Genomic DNA, 20,258 nt, shown 5'->3' with positions numbered 1-20,258 from the left:
CTGAGCATTTACAATGAAGATCCACAGCTACTTCAATACGAAGAATCAAACAAACATTAATGTTGAACATGAGTGAAGAAAAACCTGGATCTTCACTAATGTACCAGTTCATGAGACAATATTTGACAATGATCAGCATTATGTGTTAAAGGACCACCATGGCATCTGTGTCACAGCTCTACAACTAGGAGATGGGCTTAGGGCAGGAGGTATAAAATACATAAGCTGAGATGTAATGGTGAATCAACATAAAACTTTAGTAAGACCACATTGGAATAGTGTGTTCAGTTTTGGACTCCACACTATTGGAAGGATGTTGAGGCAATAGAGTAGAGCACAAATTCACTAAAAAGCAGTCTGGTGTGAGGAAATATAAATACCAAGGAAGACTTGAAAAATTAATGCTGTTTTAATTAGAACAGAAGGGATTACAGAGTGATTTGATCAGAGCTTTTAAAATTATGAAGGGATGGGATAGGGTAGATAGAAACAGATTGTTTCCAATTGTTGAGAAGTCTAGAACGAGAGACAGATATGATTAAATGTAAGGTATTTAGGGCAGAGGGCAAGAGAATTTTTTTATACAAAAGGGCTGCGAGACTGTGGAATGAACTACCAGAGTTAGTGATTGAAGCAGAGATCATGTCTACATTTAAGAATAGGTTAGATGGGTGGTTGAAGGAAAAGAGGATAAAGAGATTATGGAAACAGGGTGGGTACATGGGATTAGAACTACTGATTATGTGGAGGATAAACACCAACATGGACTGTTAGGCCGAATGGCCTAGTTCCATGCTGTAATTTCTATGTATATCTATGCTTGCACCCTGCAGTCCTCTGGTACTGCCTGTTCCTTGTTTCTCATTTACCAGCTGCTCCTTCAGCCACCTGCCCTCTGTAAATCCTTCTGCCTTACCATCTCCCTTCCCGCTTTTAAAAGTCTCCTCTCAAAAATTTTCTCTCACTTTTTTTGGCACAAACCCCCTAATTCCAGCTGCCTAAACTTTCCTTTCCTGCTCAGTGCTCATTTTGTCTTCCTTCTCCACACTTTATGGTTATCAGACACTTTTCTAAAATGTGGAACACTATAAATGCAAGCTGTTGTTACTGGCGACGTTCCTGTCTGAATTACCATTTTCTCCATCCGCCTACTACAGTAGAGGTACAAAAATCTGACAACAGAAGCATTTCTACCTCATTCGCTTGCCTTAATTTTTAATTTTCTTTTGTGTTCATCAACGTGAGGGATGCTGGTGCTGGAGAATTGAACTCTTCTCTTTCAGATATACTCTGTCAGTATCATGCATTCGTGTCAGGTATAACACAGCCAGATACAGAGTAAGACTCCCTCTACTCTACCCCCACAACATGCCTCATCTCCAACCTCAAGAGCACCCCCTCCTGCACCAGTATGACACCCCCCTCTTCCCCACGTTCCATAATTGTGGCCTCGCTGACTAAGATTGTCAGTTAGTGCCAGGTCTGCACTGTAGGCTCGTGTCCACTGGGAACTAGACTGAGATGGCCCAAATTAATTTCACATAGGACCCTTACAGCCAGCAGATTGAAAAGTCTTTAATCCCAGCATTCTGGACTGGATTTGAACCCAGGTCCCAGGGTGAAAGGCCAGTATCTAACCCACTGCACTACCCAGTTTGACACTATTCTCCTTAATTGTGAAGTCTTAACATTCATTATGGCCATTTTGTCCAAGACCTCAAAGCAGTCTAGTCTACGACTACGGGGTTTAAGCAAGTCACAGCGCTGATGCAGCTAGATACAGTTGAAGTATAGTTCTTCTTGTGACAACGCTGTACCTCTGCAACAGCAGATGACCAGAGAAAATAGGATCAAATACAAGGCCATCCTACCAGGAAACTACAGTGTCTATGTGCCTCTGTCTCCTCCCCCTTTCAGCAAGTATTCTTTTACATTGCTGTACTGTTGTAACCAAAATTTCATTAAAGCAATAGTCTATGTATGATGTTTTAAACGATGTATGAGATGTACACTCTATCCCATGTATACTGGCACACTGTTGACTGTATACTATTGTGGTGTACTGGCACACTAATCTGCATTCTATCCCATTATACGGGCATATTGTTCGATGTATGTTCTGTCCTGGGTATATTGGTGCACTGTTGTGTACGTGCTCTATCCCAGGTATGCTGGCATACTGTTACCTATATACTCATTGCAGGTATACCAGCCCACTGTTCAATGTACACTCTATTCTGGGTATAATGGCACAACTTTAGAGGTGCACTCCATACCAGCTGTACTGGCACACTACTAGATCGATATTCAACCCCAGGCATATTGCTATGCTGTTTAATGTACACTCTATCCTGGGTAAACTGTTTGATCTTCACTCAATTGTAGGTCAACTGCCAAACAGTGTGATATACTGCACACTAGTACATGTACAGTCTATCCAGTATATATCAACATACTGTTGCATGTGTTCTCTATTCCAGATATACTGGCACACTGTTAGATAAACACTTTATCCTGGTTAAACAGGCATATCATTACATGAAGGTTCCATTCTAGTAAATTGATGCACTGTCATATCCTGAGTATATGACCGAACTGTTCAATCTATACTCTTTCCTAGGTACACTGACAGACTATTATATGTACACTCCATTCAGGGTATAGAGCCACTCTGTTAGATGTACACTCTATTCCGGGTACACTGGCACTGTTAGATGTACACTCTATTCCGGGTATACTGGTACTATTAGATGTACACTCTATTCCGGGTATACTGGTACTATTAGATGTACACTCTATTCTGGGTATACTGGTACTGTTAGATGTACACTCTATTCCGGGTATACTGGCACTGTTAGATGTACACTCTATTCCGGGTACACTGGCACTGTTAGATGTACACTCTATTCCGGGTATACTGGCACTGTTAGATGTACACTCTATTCCGGGTACACTGGCACTGTTAGATGTACACTCTATTCCGGGTACACTGGCACTGTTAGATGTACACTCTATTCCGGGTATACTGGCACTGTTAGATGTACACTCTATTCCGGGTATACTGGTACTGTTAGATGTACACTCTATTCCTGGTATACTGTTACTATTAGATGTACACTCTATTCCAGGTATACTGGTACTGTTAGATGTACACTCTATTCCGGGTACAATGGCACTGTTAGATGTACACTCTATTCCGGGTATACTGGCACTGTTAGATGTACACTCTATTCCGGGTATACTGGCACTGTGAGATGTACACTCTATTCCGGGTATACTGGTACTATTAGATGTACACTCTATTCCGGGTATACTGGTACTGTTAGATGTACACTCTATTCCGGGTACACTGGCACTGTTAGATGTACACTCTATTCCGGGTATACTGGCACTGTTAGATGTACACTCTATTCCGGGTATACTGGTACTGTTAGATGTACACTCTATTCCGGGTACACTGGCACTGTTAGATGTACACTCTATTCCGGGTACACTGGCACTGTTAGATGTACACTCTATTCCAGGTATACTGGCACTGTTAGATGTACACTCTATTCCGGGTACACTGGCACTGTTAGATGTACACTCTATTCCAGGTATACTGGTACTGTTAGATGTACACTCTATTCCGGGTACACTGGCACTGTTAGATGTACACTCTATTCCGGGTACACTGGCACTGTTAGATGTACACTCTATTCCGGGTACACTGGCACTGTTAGATGTACACTCTATTCCGGGTATACTGGCACTGTTAGATGTACACTCTATTCCGGGTATACTGGCACTGTTAGATGTACACTCTATTCCGGGTATACTGGCACTGTTAGATGTACACTCTATTCCGGGTACACTAACACTGTTAGATGTACACTCTATTCCGGGTACACTGGCACTGTTAGATGTACACTCTATTCCGGGTATACTGGCACTGTTAGATGTACACTCTATTCCGGGTACACTGGCACTGTTAGATGTACACTCTATTCCGGGTACACTGGCACTGTTAGATGTAAACTCTATTCCGGGTACACTGGCACTGTTAGATGTACACTCTATTCCGGGTACACTGGCACTGTTAGATGTACACTCTATTCCGGGTACACTGGCACTGTTAGATGTACACTCTATTCCGGGTACACTGGCACTGTTAGATGTACACTCTATTCCGGGTACACTGGCACTGTTAGATGTACACTCTATTCCGGGTACACTGGCACTGTTAGATGTACACTCTATTCCGGGTACACTGGCACTGTTAGATGTACACTCTATTCCGGGTATACTGGTACTGTTAGATGTACACTCTATTCCGGGTACACTGGCTGTTAGATGTACACTCTATTCCGGGTACACTGGCACTGTTAGATGTACACTCTATTCCGGGTATACTGGCACTGTTAGATGTACACTCTATTCCGGGTATACTGGCACTGTTAGATGTACACTCTATTCCGGGTACACTGGCACTGTTAGATGTACACTCTATTCCGGGTATACTGGCACTGTTAGATGTACACTCTATTCCGGGTACACTGGCACTGTTAGATGTACACTCTATTCCGGGTACACTGGCACTGTTAGATGTACACTCTATTCCGGGTATACTGGCACTGTTAGATGTACACTCTATTCCGGGTACACTGGCACTGTTAGATGTACACTCTATTCCGGGTACACTGGCACTGTTAGATGTACACTCTATTCCGGGTACACTGGCACTGTTAGATGTACACTCTATTCCGGGTATACTGCCACTGTTAGATGTACACTCTATTCCGGGTACACTGGCACTGTTAGATGTACACTCTATTCCGGGTACACTGGCACTGATAGATGTACACTCTATTCCGGGTATACTGGTACTGTTAGATGTACATTCTATTCCGGGTACACTGGCTGTTAGATGTACACTCTATTCCGGGTACACTGGCACTGTTAGATGTACACTCTATTCCGGGTATACTGGCACTGTTAGATGTACACTCTATTCCGGGTACACTGGCACTGTGAGATGTACACTCTATTCCGGGTATACTGGCACTGTTAGATGTACACTCTATTCTGGGTATACTGGCACTGTTAGATGTACACTCTATTCCGGGTATACTGGCACTGTTAGATGTACACTCTATTCCGGGTATACTGGTACTGTTAGATGTACACTCTATTCCGGGTACACTGGCACTGTTAGATGTACACTCTATTCCGGGAATACTGGCACTGTTAGATGTACACTCTATTCCGGGTACACTGGCACTGTTAGATGTACACTCTATTCCGGGTATACTGGCACTGTTAGATGTACACTCTATTCCGGGTATACTGGCACTGTTAGATGTACACTCTATTCCGGGTACACTGGCACTGTTAGATGTACACTCTATTCCGGGTACACTGGCACTGTTAGATGTACACTCTATTCCGGGTACACTGGCACTGTTAGATGTACACTCTATTCCGGGTATACTGGCACTGTTAGATGTACACTCTATTCCGGGTATACTGGCACTGTTAGATGTACACTCTATTCCGGGTACACTGGCACTGTTAGATGTACACTCTATTCCGGGTACACTGGCACTGTTAGATGTACACTCTATTCCGGGTATACTGGCACTGTTAGATGTACACTCTATTCCGGGTACACTGGCACTGTTAGATGTACACTCTATTCCGGGTACACTGGCACTGTTAGATGTACACTCTATTCCGGGTATACTGGCACTGTTAGATGTACACTCTATTCCGGGTACACTGGCACTGTTAGATGTACACTCTATTCCGGGTACACTGGCATTGTTAGATGTACACTCTATTCCGGGTACACTGGCACTGTTAGATGTACACTCTATTCCGGGTACACTGGCACTGTTAGATGTACACTCTATTCCGGGTATACTGGCACTGTTAGATGTACACTCTATTCCGGGTATACTGGCACTGTTAGATGTACACTCTATTCCGGGTATACTGGTACTGTTAGATGTACACTCTATTCCGGGTACACTGGCACTGTTAGATGTACACTCTATTCCGGGTACACTGGCACTGTTAGATGTACACTCTATTCCGGGTACACTGGCACTGTTAGATGTACCCTCTATTCCGGGTACACTGGCACTGTTAGATGTACACTCTATTCCGGGTACACTGGCACTGTTAGATGTACACTCTATTCCGGGTATACTGGCACTGTTAGATGTACACTCTATTCCGGGTACACTGGCACTGTTAGATGTACACTCTATTCCGGGTACACTGGCACTGTTAGATGTACACTCTATTCCGGGTACACTGGCACTGTTAGATGTACACTCTATTCCGGGTACACTGGCACTGTTAGATGTACACTCTATTCCGGGTACACTGGCACTGTTAGATGTACACTCTATTCCGGGTACACTGGCACTGTTAGATGTACACTCTATTCCGGGTACACTGGCACTGTTAGATGTACACTCTATTCCGGGTACACTGGCACTGTTAGATGTACACTCTATTCCGGGTATACTGGCACTGTTAGATGTACACTCTATTCCGGGTATACTGGTACTGTTAGATGTACACTCTATTCCGGGTACACTGGCACTGTTAGATGTACACTCTATTCCGGGTACACTGGCACTGTTAGATGTACACTCTATTCCGGGTACACTGGCACTGTTAGATGTACCCTCTATTCCGGGTACACTGGCACTGTTAGATGTACACTCTATTCCGGGTATACTGGCACTGTTAGATGTACACTCTATTCCGGGTACACTGGCACTGTTAGATGTACACTCTATTCCGGGTACACTGGCACTGTTAGATGTACACTCTATTCCGGGTACACTGGCACTGTTAGATGTACACTCTATTCCGGGTACACTGGCACTGTTAGATGTACACTCTATTCCGGGTACACTGGCACTGTTAGATGTACACTCTATTCCGGGTACACTGGCACTGTTAGATGTACACTCTATTCCGGGTACACTGGCACTGTTAGATGTACACTCTATTCCGGGTACACTGGCACTGTTAGATGTACACTCTATTCCGGGTACACTGGCACTGTTAGATGTACACTCTATTCCGGGTACACTGGCACTGTTAGATGTACACTCTATTCCGGGTATACTGGCACTGTTAGATGTACACTCTATTCCGGGTACACTGGCACTGTTAGATGTACACTCTATTCCGGGTACACTGGCACTGTTAGATGTACACTCTATTCCGGGTACACTGGCACTGTTAGATGTACACTCTATTCCGGGTACACTGGCACTGTTAGATGTACACTCTATTCCGGGTACACTGGCACTGTTAGATGTACACTCTATTCCGGGTACACTGGCACTGTTAGATGTACACTCTATTCCGGGTACACTGGCACTGTTAGATGTACACTCTATTCCGGGTACACTGGCACTGTTAGATGTACACTCTATTCCGGGTACACTGGCACTGTTAGATGTACACTCTATTCCGGGTACACTGGCACTGTTAGATGTACACTCTATTCCGGGTACACTGGCACTGTTATATGTACACTCTATTCCGGGTATACTGGCACTGTTAGATGTACACTCTATTCCGGGTACACTGGTACTGTTAGATGTACACTCTATTCCGGGTATACTGGCACTGTTAGATGTACACTCTATTCCGGGTACACTGGTACTGTTAGATGTACACTCTATTCCGGGTACACTGGCACTGTTAGATGTACACTCTATTCCGGGTACACTGGTACTGTTAGATGTACACTCTATTCCGGGTACACTGGCACTGTTAGATGTACACTCTATTCCGGGTACACTGGCACTGTTAGATGTACACTCTATTCCGGGTATACTGGCACTGTTAGATGTACACTCTATTCCGGGTACACTGGTACTGTTAGATGTACACTCTATTCCGGGTACACTGGCACACTGCTCAAGGTCTGTTATCCCCTTACCTGCCCCCTGTCCCGTTCCCAGGTACCTGCTGACGCTTCCTTCCCTCGGGCTCCAGCTCCAAACTCGACTTCAACTTCTCTGACATCCACCATCAACAGCACCCTCCCGTCTCTCCGGACCCCCGGAACTCCACACCCGCAAAACTGGGCCGCGGACAAAGGTTCCTAGCGGGGGAAGCCAGCGGGCGGCACGTGACCGGCAGTGACGCGCAGGCGACGGCGACGGCGCCGCGCCGGGCCGGGCCGGGCCGGGCCCGGATTGAGCGTGAGCAGAGCGGTGGCGTGGCCTGGTCCTGCAGGCTTTTCCAAGCCTGATTCTGTCGGCGCTGACAAAGACCTCGCAGCTCGGGCTCGGTTTATGGTCGGACAGGGAGCAGTGTCGGGCGGCGCAGGACAGGGGGGTGATGGTTCAGTTCGCTTTCCTGGTGAAAATTCAGTTAAACTATAATTAACTGCTCGATGCTTTCACTCAGAGTTAGGCGGGGAGAGTGTTCGTCATGTTAAATACCAGACTTTGAGGTGCAATTTGCATTTCAGATATGGGACCTTACAGCACAGAGGGGGTCCATTGTGTCTGTGAGAATCTCTGAAAGAGATATCCAGTTAGCCCTGGGCTTTCCCTGTTGCCCTGCATTTTTTTCTTCTGTCTATACGCAGTTCTGTACTGAAGTGAATGTGCTTCCACCACCCTCTCAGGCAGTGAATGTCAGGTCATAACTTGCTGAGTTTTAAAAAAAAATTCATCTCTGGTTCTTTTGCCAATTATCTTTAATATGTGACCTCTGGATCCCCCCCTGCCAGTGGAAACAGTTTCTCCTTATTTACTAAAATCAAAATCCTTAGTCATTTTGAACAGCTGTTAAATCTCCCATTCACCTTCTTTGCTCTAAGGAGAGCAATCCCAGATTCTCCAGTCTCTCCATGTAACTGAAGTCCCTCATCCCTGGTCTCATTCTGGTAAATCTCCTCTGTACCCTCTCCAAAGCCTTGACATCTTTCCTAAAGTGTGGTGCCAGGAATTAGACACATTACTCCAGCTGAGGCCTAACCAGTGATTTTTAAAAGTTTAGCATAACTTACTTGCTTTTGTACTCTATGGCCCCATTTATAAAGCCCAGGATCCTGTATGTGTTTTTTTTAACAACCTTATCAGCTTATCTTGCCATTGTCAAAGATTTGTGTATGTGAACCCCAGGTATCTGTTCCTGCACCCCTTTAATTTCTGACTTAAACTTAAGATCATCATCAAGAATGAAGAGAGAGAATAGGTGAATATTTTTTATACACAGGGTTGTTAAGATGTGGAATTCCCTACCAGAAACAGTGGTGGAAGCAGAATCCATAATAATAACAGTAATTTGCATTTATACAGCGCTTTTAATGTAGAAAAAATTCCCAAGGCACTTCACAGAGGTGTTAAAAAAAAGAAAGAGGATGTCAAGCCAAAGAAAGATTTTAGCAGGGGTGACAAAAAGCTTGGTCAAATAGGTGGGTTTTAAGGAAAACCTTAAAGGAGGAGAGGGAGGTGGAAGGGTTTAGGAGGGAATTCCAGAGTGTGGTTGAAACACAGCCATCAATGGTGGGCCAAAGGCAGGGTTCGATGCGCAAGAGGCCTGAGTCAGAGGAATGGAGAGTTTCATGGGGATGTTGTAGGGCTGAAGGAGCTTAGAGAGATAGGGAGGGGCGAGGCTATGAAGGAATTTAAACTTAGAATCATAGAAGTTTACAACATGGAAACAGGCCCTTCGGCCCAACATGTCCATGTCGCCCAGTTTATACCACTAAGCTAGTCCCAATTGCCTGCACTTGGCCCATATCCCTCTATACCCATCTTACCCATGTAACTGTCCAAATGCTTTTTAAAAGACAAAATTGTACCCGCCTCTACTACTGCCTCTGGCAGCTCGTTCCAGACACTCACCACCCTTTGAGTGAAAAAATTGCCCCTCTGGACCCTTTTGTATCTCTCCCCTCTCACCTTAAATCTATGCCCCCTCGTTATAGACTCCCCTACCTTTGGGAAAAGATTTTGACTATCGACCTTATCTATGCCCCTCATTATTTTATAGACTTCGATAAGATCACCCCTTAACCTCCTACTCTCCAGGGAAAAAAGTCCCAGTCTGTCTAACCTCTCCCTGTAAGTCAAACCATCAAGTCCCGGTAGCATCCTAGTAAATCTTTTCTGCACTCTTTCTAGTTTAATAATATCCTTTCTATAATAGGGTGACCAGAACTGTACACAGTACTCCAAGTGTGGCCTCACCAATGCCCTGTACAACTTCAACAAGACATCCCAACTCCTGCATTCAATGTTCTGACCAATGAAACCAAGCATGCCGAATGCCTTCTTCACTACCCTATCCACCTGTGACTCCACTTTCAAGGAGCTATGAATCTGTACTCCCAGATCTCTTTGTTCTATAACTCTCCCCAACGCCCTACCATTAACGGAGTAGGTCCTGGCCCGATTCGATCTACCAAAATGCATCACCTCACATTTATCTAAATTAAACTCCATCTGCCATTCATCCGCCCACTGGCCCAATTTATCAAGATCCCGTTGCAATCCTAGATAACCTTCTTCACTGTCCACAATGCCACCAATCTTGGTGTCATCTGCAAACTTACTAACCATGCCTCCTAAATTCTCATCCAAATCATTAATATAAATAACAAATAACAGCGGACCCAGCACCGATCCCTGAGGCACACCGCTGGACACAGGCATCCAGTTTGAAAAACAACCCTCTACAACCACCCTCTGTCTTCTGTCGTCAAGCCAATTTTGTATCCAATTGGCTACCTCACCTTGGATCCCATGAGATTTAACCTTATGTAACAACCTACCATGCGGTACCTTGTCAAATGCTTTGCTGAAGTCCATGTAGACCACGTCTACTGCACAGCCCTCATCTATCTTCTTGGTTACCCCTTCAAAAAACTCAATCAAATTCGTGAGACATGATTTTCCTCTCACAAAACCATGCTGACTGTTCCTAATTAGTCCCTGCCTCTCCAAATGCCTGTAGATCCTGTCCCTCAGAATACCCTCTAACAACTTACCCACTACAGATGTCAGGCTCACTGGTCTGTAGTTCCCAGGCTTTTCCCTGCCGCCCTTCTTAAACAAAGGCACAACATTTGCTACCCTCCAATCTTCAGGCACCTCACCTGTAGCGGTGGATGATTCAAATAAGAGGATGAGAATTTGAAATTTCAGCTGCTGGAGGACTGGGAGCCAAGGTAGGTCAGCTAGGACTGAGGTGATGGACGAACGGGATTTGGTGCGGGATAGGATATGGGCAGCAGAATTTTGGGTGAGCTGAGGTTTACAGTGTGAAGAATGGGAGGTTGGACAGGGGAGCATTGAAATAGTCGAGTATGGAGGTGACAAAGGCATGGATGAGTGTTTTTGCATCAGTTGGGCTGAGGAAGTGATGAAGATGGGCAATGTTACGGAGATAGAGGTAGGTAACTTTGTGATTGAAGTTGAAAGCTGAGGTTGTGAATAATAGCTTTTAGAAGGGAATTGGATAAATACTTGAAAAAGGCAAATTGTATGAGGAATGGGACTAAGTGGATAGGTCATTCAGGGAGCTGGCACAGGCAAGATGAGCCATGTGGCCTCTTTCAGTGTGTTAAAATTCTATGACTCTGGGGTATGCCACCTGTCTGATTCAATACTGGACAAACTTGCTCTCCACGAATAGGAGAAAATCATGGTCAACATAAGAACATAAGAAATAAGAGCAGGATTAGGCCACATGGCCCCTTGAGCCTGCTCCACCATTCAATCAGATCATTGCTGATCTTCAACCTCAACTCCACTTTCCTGCCCTATCCTTTGATTCCCCTAGAGTCCAGATATCTGTGTATCTCTCAGCCTTGAATATATTCAATGACTCAGCATCTACAGCGCTCTGGGGTAGAGAATTCCAAAGATTCACAACCCTCTGAGTGAAGGAGATCAAAACTGTACACAGTACTCCAGGTGAGGTCTCACCAAAGCCCTGTACAATTGTAGTAAGACTTCCTCACTCTTATACTCCAACCCCCTTGCAATAAAGGCCAACATTCCATTTGCTTTCCTAATTGCTTCCTGTGCCTGCATGCTAACTTTTTGTGTTTCTTGTACGAGGACGTCCATGTCTCTCTGTGCACCAACATTTAATAGTTTCTCACCATTTAAAAAATATTCTGTTTTTCTATTCTTGCCAGCAAAGTGAATAATCTCACATTTCCCCACATTATACTCCATCTGCCACCTTCTTGCCCACTCACTTAACCTGTCTATATCCCTTTGCATACTCTTTGTGTCCTTCTCACAGCTTACTTTCCCACCTAGCTTTGTATCGTCAGCAAACTTGGATATATTACACTCGGTTCCTTCATCTAAGTCATTAATATAGATTGTAAATAGCTGAGGCCCAAGTACCGATCCTTGCGGTACCCCACTAGTTACAGCCTGCCAACCTGAGAATGACCCGTTTATCCCTACTCTCTTTCCTATCCGATAACCAATACTCTATCCATGCTAATGTTACCCCCAACCCTATGAGCCCTTATCTTGTGTAACAACCTTTTATGTGGCACCTTATCGGATGCCTTTTGAAAATCCAAATATACGACATCCACTGGTTCCCCTTTATCTACCCTACTAGTTACCTCCTCAAAAAACTCTAATAAATTTGTCAAACACGATATCCCTTTCATAAAATCATGTTCACTTTGCCTGATCATATTATGATTTTTCTAAGTGCCCTGTTATCACTTCCTTAATAATGGATTCCAGCATTTTCCCAATGACTGATATCAGGCTAACTGGCCTGTAGTTTCCTGTTTTCTCTCTTCCTCCTTTCTTGAATAGCGGGGTCACATTTGCTACCTTCCAATCCGCTGGGACCGTTCTGGAATTTTGGAAGATCACAACCAATGCATCCCCTATTTCTGCAGCCACCTCTTTTAGAATCTTCGGATGTAGGCCATCAGGTCCAGGAGATTTATCAGTTTTAGTCCCATTATTTTCTCAAGTATTTTTTCTCTACTGATATTAATTACTTTAAGTTTCTCACTCTCATTAGACCCTTGGTTCCCCATTATTTCTTGTATGTTTTTTAAATCTTCCACTGTGAAGACAGATACAAAATATTTGTTTAACGCATCTGCCAGTTCCTGATTTCCCATTATAATTTCTCCTGTCTCAGCCTCTAAGGAACCAATGTTTACTTTTGCTACTCTCTTCCTTTTTACTTGTAGAAGCTCTTACAATCCGTTTTTATATTTCTTGCTAGTTTACTTTCATATTCTATTTTCTCTCATCAATTTTTTGGACATCCTTTGCTGGTTTCAAAAACTCCCAATCCTCAGGCTTACTGCTTCTTGGCAACATTATAGGTCTCTTTTAATCTAATACTATCCTTAACTTCTTTAGTTAGCCACTTTTCCCATGGAGTTTTTATTTCTCAATGGAATATATATTTGTTGAGAATATTGAAATATTTCTTTAAATATTTGCCATTGCTTTTCAACCGTCATACCCTTTAATTTGGTTTCCCAATCTACCTCTGCCAACTCGCCCCTCATACCTATGTAATTGGCTTTATTTAAGTTTAAGACTCTAGTTTCTGATTTAAGTACGTCACTTTCAAACTCAATGTGAAATTCTATCATATTATGATCACTCTTCCCCAGAGGATCCCTTACTGTGAGATTACCAATTAACCCTGTCTCATTACATAATACAAGATCTAAAATAGCTTGTTCCCTGGTTGGTTCTAGGAAACAATCTTGAATGCATTCCATGGTTTGGCTTCAAGAGGAAGAGATTGGCACCTACAGACCATCAAAGGACAGGGAACCTATAAAGATTGATCATCACAGGACAGAGATTCTGTTATGTATAGAATGGTATTACAGAAAAGCATTCCTGAGCACATAGATTCCTATTACTGGACAGGGAACCTATCCGGATATATCACTATTCCAGGAAGGGAATACTATACAGAGAGAATATTATCATAAACAGGGATTCAGTACAGAGAGATGATATATTGTAGGATAGGGATTCTGTTATAGAGAGATCATTATTATAGAAGAGGGAGTAGTATGGAGAAATCATTATTACAGGACAGGGATCTTGTACAAATAGATCTTCACTGCAGAAAGGAGATCCTCTACAGATAGATCACTGTTACAATTATTTGGATTGATCACTGTTGTCTGGACTCAAATAGATCTTTGCCATTACACAGCAAGGACCCTGTGAAGTTAGACAAGAATCCAATTATATATAAATCACTAATCCAGGAAAGGGATCCTGTACAATAAGATGACACTGCAGCACAAGTATCCTGTGCAGAAAAATCACAATTAAAGAGTGTGAATTCTATCACATAGCTTACAGATTTACAGAACAGGGCTCCTGTACAGGTTAATCAATTATTTCCTCATACATCTCTGATCTTTCCAAGTACTTCCATATGTACAGGATTTTCTTCTAAAATGTCCTGCTTCTTGTCTCCACATTTCCATGTAAGATTAAAACTGCCTCCCATTTTCTGTCCCAGTCTTTGTCTTCAATTCCTTATCCCACACCTTATCTTTGTTTGTCACTATCTATCCCACACGATGTCTCTGCTTCCCATTTGCTATCTTGCCCCATATCACTGCCTCACATTCCTTATCCCATTCCATGTATGTTTCCTACTCCTTATCCCACTACATTCCCCACCCTCCCATTTCTTACTCCGTTTAATGACACGGGGGGATGGCGAGGGGAGGTGACCAAAGTTATGATCCTTGACTCCTTATCAGGAAAAGGCCATTAAGATTCTTCTGCTTCTTGCTGTTTTCTTCTGCTGCTCCATAATTAGACCTCTTTGGAGGGCAGTGTTGTGGAAGACAGAGGCAACAATAATCTTACAGGTCTTGACTGATCTATGCTGTAACCCCCCACCAATTTGGCCCAAGCAATGGCAATGCCATTTGATAATGCCAATGGTGGTTTCCAGTGTGACCTGATAGTTGCATTTCTGGCATCGTACCTCTCCTGGCCTCTTTTCCTTGGGTATCCCAATGTTGTCGTGAGCCATGGCTGCAGGGCATATCCTTAGTTGCCCCCAAAAAAGCTTACCCATATACCAAGGCTGATGAAGATACTGTTGAAAGCCTAGTTGGGACTCAACTATGAGAATAATCTAAGGTACAAGAGCTGAAAAGTCTAGAAGGATAGAAAAGACCCCAGTATTTAACGGCACCCACAAGCACCAGTCTCCAAACAGCAAAATGCCAATTTGTGAAAGCTGTACGTTTACTGATTACTACTCTGCAACTTTAATATTAGCACTCTTTAATACAATTAGAATGAACATTTAATGTTATAATGTTCAAAACCTGATGATCTGATATTTACATTTATATAGCACCTTATCAGGTCCCTCAAAACTGTCTCAAAGTGCTTTACATACAATAAATGACTTTGAAGAGTGCAGTGAGTGTTATGTAGGCAAATGTGGCAGCCATCTTGCACACAACAAGATCTGACAAACACTAATGAAATGAATGACCAGCTAATTTTTTTTTAGCAGTACTGGTCGAGGAGCACTATTGGTCAGCACATTGGGAGAGCTTCCTGCTCTTTGAATAGTGTCACCAGAACAGGCACATGGAGCCTTTGTTTAATGTATTGTTGAAAGGATGGAACCTCTGACAATGCAGCACTCCTTCAGTACTGCACTGGAGAATCAGGACAGATTATGCGCTTAGGTTGTGACCTTGAATTCAGGAAAGAATTTGCATAGTCGGTGAGTTTTGTGACTCAGCTTCACATGGCTGCTTGAGCTCCAATCTTCATATGCTACTGTCATCACAGACCGATCAGAACAGCAAGCAACAGGACATGTGTCCAATTACAGGGACCAATCTAACCGCTGCAAAAAAAATTGACTGAACCAAGATGATGGCCAGGAGATCAGGAAATATTAGTTTCTAGAGTTCCGACTGGTTGTGGCAGTGCTTCTGGGTCACAGCTAGTTGAGTTTTATGTGCTGTTCCATTACAATTGGGAGATGGTCATCTCTACATAATGGATAGCTCAGATTTATAAATCCTTTTAAAGCAGAGAGTATAAAGGTTTGTGCACATAGCCTTTGTATATCTTAAATTCTAGATATAGTTTTCTATACTGCCATCATTGATAGTTTCGCTTTGTGTACTCCGACTCATACATAAATAGGGTTTTATATCTGCCCTAAATGAAAATCCTCATAAAGATTTTTTTAAACTTTTATTTAGCAGAATGTTAATATCAATATGCAGTGAAAGTACACACTCTTTAAACCACCAGCAATGTAGGATGATACAGATGATGATAAAATAAAATGCAGTATTTAGCAACATAAAGTCCAAGGCAGGAAAAAGCCATTTGGCCAAGTGTCCATATATAATCATCCCTCTTCCTCGTTACTTGTTGATCCTCCTACATTAAAAAAACAACATGCATTTATATAGCACCTTTAACATGGTAAAACATCCCAAGGCGCTTTACAGAACCGTTATCAAATAAAATTTGACACCGAGCCCCATAAGATACTAGGCCTGGTGACCAAAAGCTTGGACAAAGAGGTAGGTTTTAAGAAGCACTTTAAAGGAGAGAGGCGGAGAGGTTTAGGGAGGGAATTCCAGAGGCTAGGGCCTGGGCAGCTGAAGGCACGGCCGTCAATAGTGGAGTGATTAAAATTAGGGATGCACATGAGGCAAGAATTGGAGGAGCGTAGAGATCTAGGATGGACATAGGGATGGAGGAGGTTACAGAGATATGGAGGGGCGACGCCATGGAGGGATTTGAAAAAAAGGATGAGAATTCTAAAACTGAGACGTTGCTGGACCGGGAAGCCAATGTAGGCCAGCAAGCACAGGGGTGATGGGTGAACGGGTCTTGGTGAGAGTTAGGATACAGGCAGCAGAGTTTTGGATGAGCTCAAGTTTATGGAGGGTAGAAGATGGGAGGCCGGTCAGGAGACCATTGGAATAGTTAAGTCTAGAGGTGACAAAGGCATGGATGAGGGCTTCAGCAGCAGATGAGCTGAGGCAGGGGCGGAGACGGGCGATGTTATGAAGATGGAATTAGGCAGTCTTGGTGATGGAGCAGATATGGGATCGGAAACTCATCTCAGGGTCAAGTAGGACACCAAGGTTGCGAACAGTCTGGTTCAGCCTCAGACAGTGGGCAGGGAGAGGGATGGATTCGGAGGCCATGGAACGGAGTTTGTGGTGGGGACCGAAGACAATGGCTTCGGTCTTCCCAACATATTGTTGGAGGAAATTTCTGCTCATCCAGTACTGGATGTAGGACAGGGGTCGAGAGAGATTTATTCGTTCATGGGATGTGGGTGTCGCTGGCGAGGCCGGCATTTATTGCCCATCCCTAATTCCCCTTGAGAAGGTGGTGGTGAGCCGCCGCCTTGAACCGCTGCAGTCCGTATGGTGACGGTTCTCTCACAGTGCTGTTAGGAAGGGAGTTCCAGGATTTTGACCCAGCGACGATGAAGGAACGGCGATATATTTCCAAGTCGGGATGGTGTGTGACTTGGAGGGGAACGTGCAGGTGGTGTTGTTCCCATGTGCCTGCTGCCCTTGTCCTTCTAGGTGGCAGAGGTCGCGGGTTGGGGAGGTGCTGTCGAAGAAGCCTTGGCGAGTTGCTGCAGTGCATCCTGTGGATGGTGCACACTGCAGCCACTGTGCGCCGGTGGTGAAGGGAGTGAATGTTTAGGGTGGTGGATGGAGTGCCAATCAAGCGGGCTGCTTTGTCCTGGATGGTGTCGAGCTTCTTGAGTCTTGTTGGAGCTGCACTCATCCAGGCAAGTGGAGAGTATTCGATCACACTCCTGACTTGTGCCTTGTAGATGGTGGAAAGGCTTTGGGGAGTCAGGAGGTGAGTCACTCGCCGCAGAATACCCAGCCTCTGACCTGCTCTTGTAGCCACAGTATTTATATGGCTGGTCCAGTTAAGTTTCTGGTCAATGGTGACCCCCCAGGATGTTGATGGTGGGGGATTCGGCGATGATAATGCCATTGAATGTCAATGGGAGGTGGTTAGACTCTCTCCTGTTGGGGATTGACAATTGTAAACAATTTTACAACACCAAGTTTGGTGGGGATGGTCATTGCCTGGTACTTGTCTGGCGCGAATGTTACTTGCCACTTATCAGCCCAAGCCTGGATGTTGTCCAGGTCTTGCTGCATCCGGGCTCAGACTGCTTCATTATCTGAGGGGTTGCGAATGGAACTGTGCAATCATCAGCGAACATCCCCATTTCTGACCTTATGATGGAGGGAAGGTCATTGATGAAGCAGCTGAAGATGATTGGGCCTAGGACACTGCCCTGAGGAACTCCTGCAACGATGTCCTGGGGCTGAGATGATTGGCCTCCATCTTCCTTTGCGCTAGGTATGATTCCAGCCACTGGAGAGTTTTCCCCCTGATTCCCATTGACTTCAATTTTACTAGGGCTCCTTGGTGCCACACTCAGTCAAATGCTGCCTTGATGTCAAGGGCAGTCACTCTCACCTCACCTCTGGAATTCAGCTCTTTTGTCCATCTTTGGACCAAGGCTGTAATGAGGTCTGGAGCCGAGTGGTCGTGGCGGAACCCGAAATGAGCATCGGTGAGCAGGTTATTGGTGAGTAAGTGCCGCTTGATAGCACTGTCGACGACACCTTCCATCACTTTGCTGATGATTGAGAGTAGACTGATGGGGCGGTAATTGGCCGGATTGGATTTGTCCTGCTTTTTGTGGACAGGACATACCTGGGCAATTTTCCACATTGTCGGGTAAATGCCAGTGTTGTATCTGTACTGGAACAGCTTGGCTAGTTCTGGAGCACAAGTCTTCAGTACTACAGCTGGGATGTTGTCGGGGCCCATAGCCTTTGCTGTATCCAGTGCACTCAGCCGTTTCTTGATATCACGTGGAGTGAATCGAATTGGCTGAAGACTGGCTTCTGTGATGGTGGAGATATCGGGAGGAGGCCGAGATGGATCATCCACTCGGCACCTCTGGCAGAAGATGGTTGCAAACGCTTCAGCCTTGTCTTTTGCACTCATGTGCTGGACTCCGCCATCGTTGAGAATGGGGATGTTTACAGAGCCTCCTCCTCCCGTTAGTTGTTTAATTGTCCACCACCATTCACGACTGGATGTGGCAGGACTGCAGAGCTTTGATCTGATCCGTTGATTGTGGAATTGCTTAGCTCTGTCTATAGCATGTTGTTTCCGCTGTTTAGCATGCACGTAGTCCTGAGTTGTAGCTTCACCAGGTTTTCACCTCATTTTTAGGTACGCCTGGTGCTGCTCCTGGCATGCTCTTCTACACTCCTCATTGAACCAGGGTTGATCCCCTGGCTTGTTGGTAATGGTAGAGTGAGGAATATGCCGGGCCATGAGGTTACAGATTGTGCTGGAATACAATTCTACTGCTGCTGATGGCCCACAGTGCCTCATGGATGCCCAGTCTTGAGCTGCTTGATCTATTCTGAATCTATACCATTTAGCACGGTGGTAGTGCCACACAACACGTTGGATGGTGTCCTCAGTGTGAAGACGGGACTTCGTCTCCACGAGGACTGTGCGGTGGTCACTCCGACCAATACTGTCATGGACAGATGCATTTGCGACGGGTAGATTGGTGAGGACGAGATCAAGTAAGTTTTTCCCTCGTGTTGGTTCGCTCACCATCTGCCACAGGCCCAGTCTGGCAGCCATGTCCTTCAGGACTCTTCCAGCTCGGTCAGTAGTGGTGCTACCGAGCCACTCTTGGTGATGGACATTGAAGTCCCCCACCCAGAGTACATTCTGTGCCCTTGTTACCCTCAGTGCTTCCTCCAAGTGATGCTCAACATGGAGGTGAGGTGGAGCTGAGTGTCATCAGTGTATATGTGGAAACTGATGTTGTGTTTTCGGATGATGTCTCCAAGGGGCAGCATGTATATGAGAAATAGGAGAGGGCCAAGCATAGATCCTTGGGGGACTCCTGAGGTAACGGTGTGGGAGCACGAAGAGAAGCCATTGCAGATAATTCTCTGGCTACAACTGGATAGATAGGAACGGAACTAGGCGAGGGTGCAGGAGGTGGGTCTTGTGGACAAGATGAGCTTTGGGAGAGGGGCTTGAGGGGAGAGAAACTAGAGAAAGATGCAAGTTCAGGGCTAGGGAGGGGGGAACTGTAGGCGAAATTTAGCTTGGTGGCTAAGGGAAGGAAGGGAAGTGGCAGAGGCAGCTGAACAGATGGCCTCAATCTTAGTGACA

General features: G+C 44.8%; 1 protein-coding gene across 1 annotated transcript in view; it reads right to left on the bottom strand.

The window, feature by feature from the left end:
- gtf2h1 (general transcription factor IIH, polypeptide 1) overlaps positions 1-8,069 on the bottom strand; it is an 82,135-nt gene extending 74,066 nt beyond the window's left edge. The window contains exon 1 of the mRNA XM_067993766.1: positions 7,952-8,069. The gene's annotated coding sequence lies outside the window, so the exon portion shown is untranslated. The remainder of the gene's footprint in view (positions 1-7,951) is intronic.
- Positions 8,070-20,258: the final 12,189 nt, after the last annotated feature.

This window comes from Heptranchias perlo, chromosome 12 (assembly GCF_035084215.1).
Source record: "Heptranchias perlo isolate sHepPer1 chromosome 12, sHepPer1.hap1, whole genome shotgun sequence".
NCBI lineage: Eukaryota > Metazoa > Chordata > Chondrichthyes > Hexanchiformes > Hexanchidae > Heptranchias > Heptranchias perlo.
The sequence above is the reverse complement of the archived record's forward strand: the minus strand, read 5'-3'. Positions and strand labels throughout refer to the sequence as shown.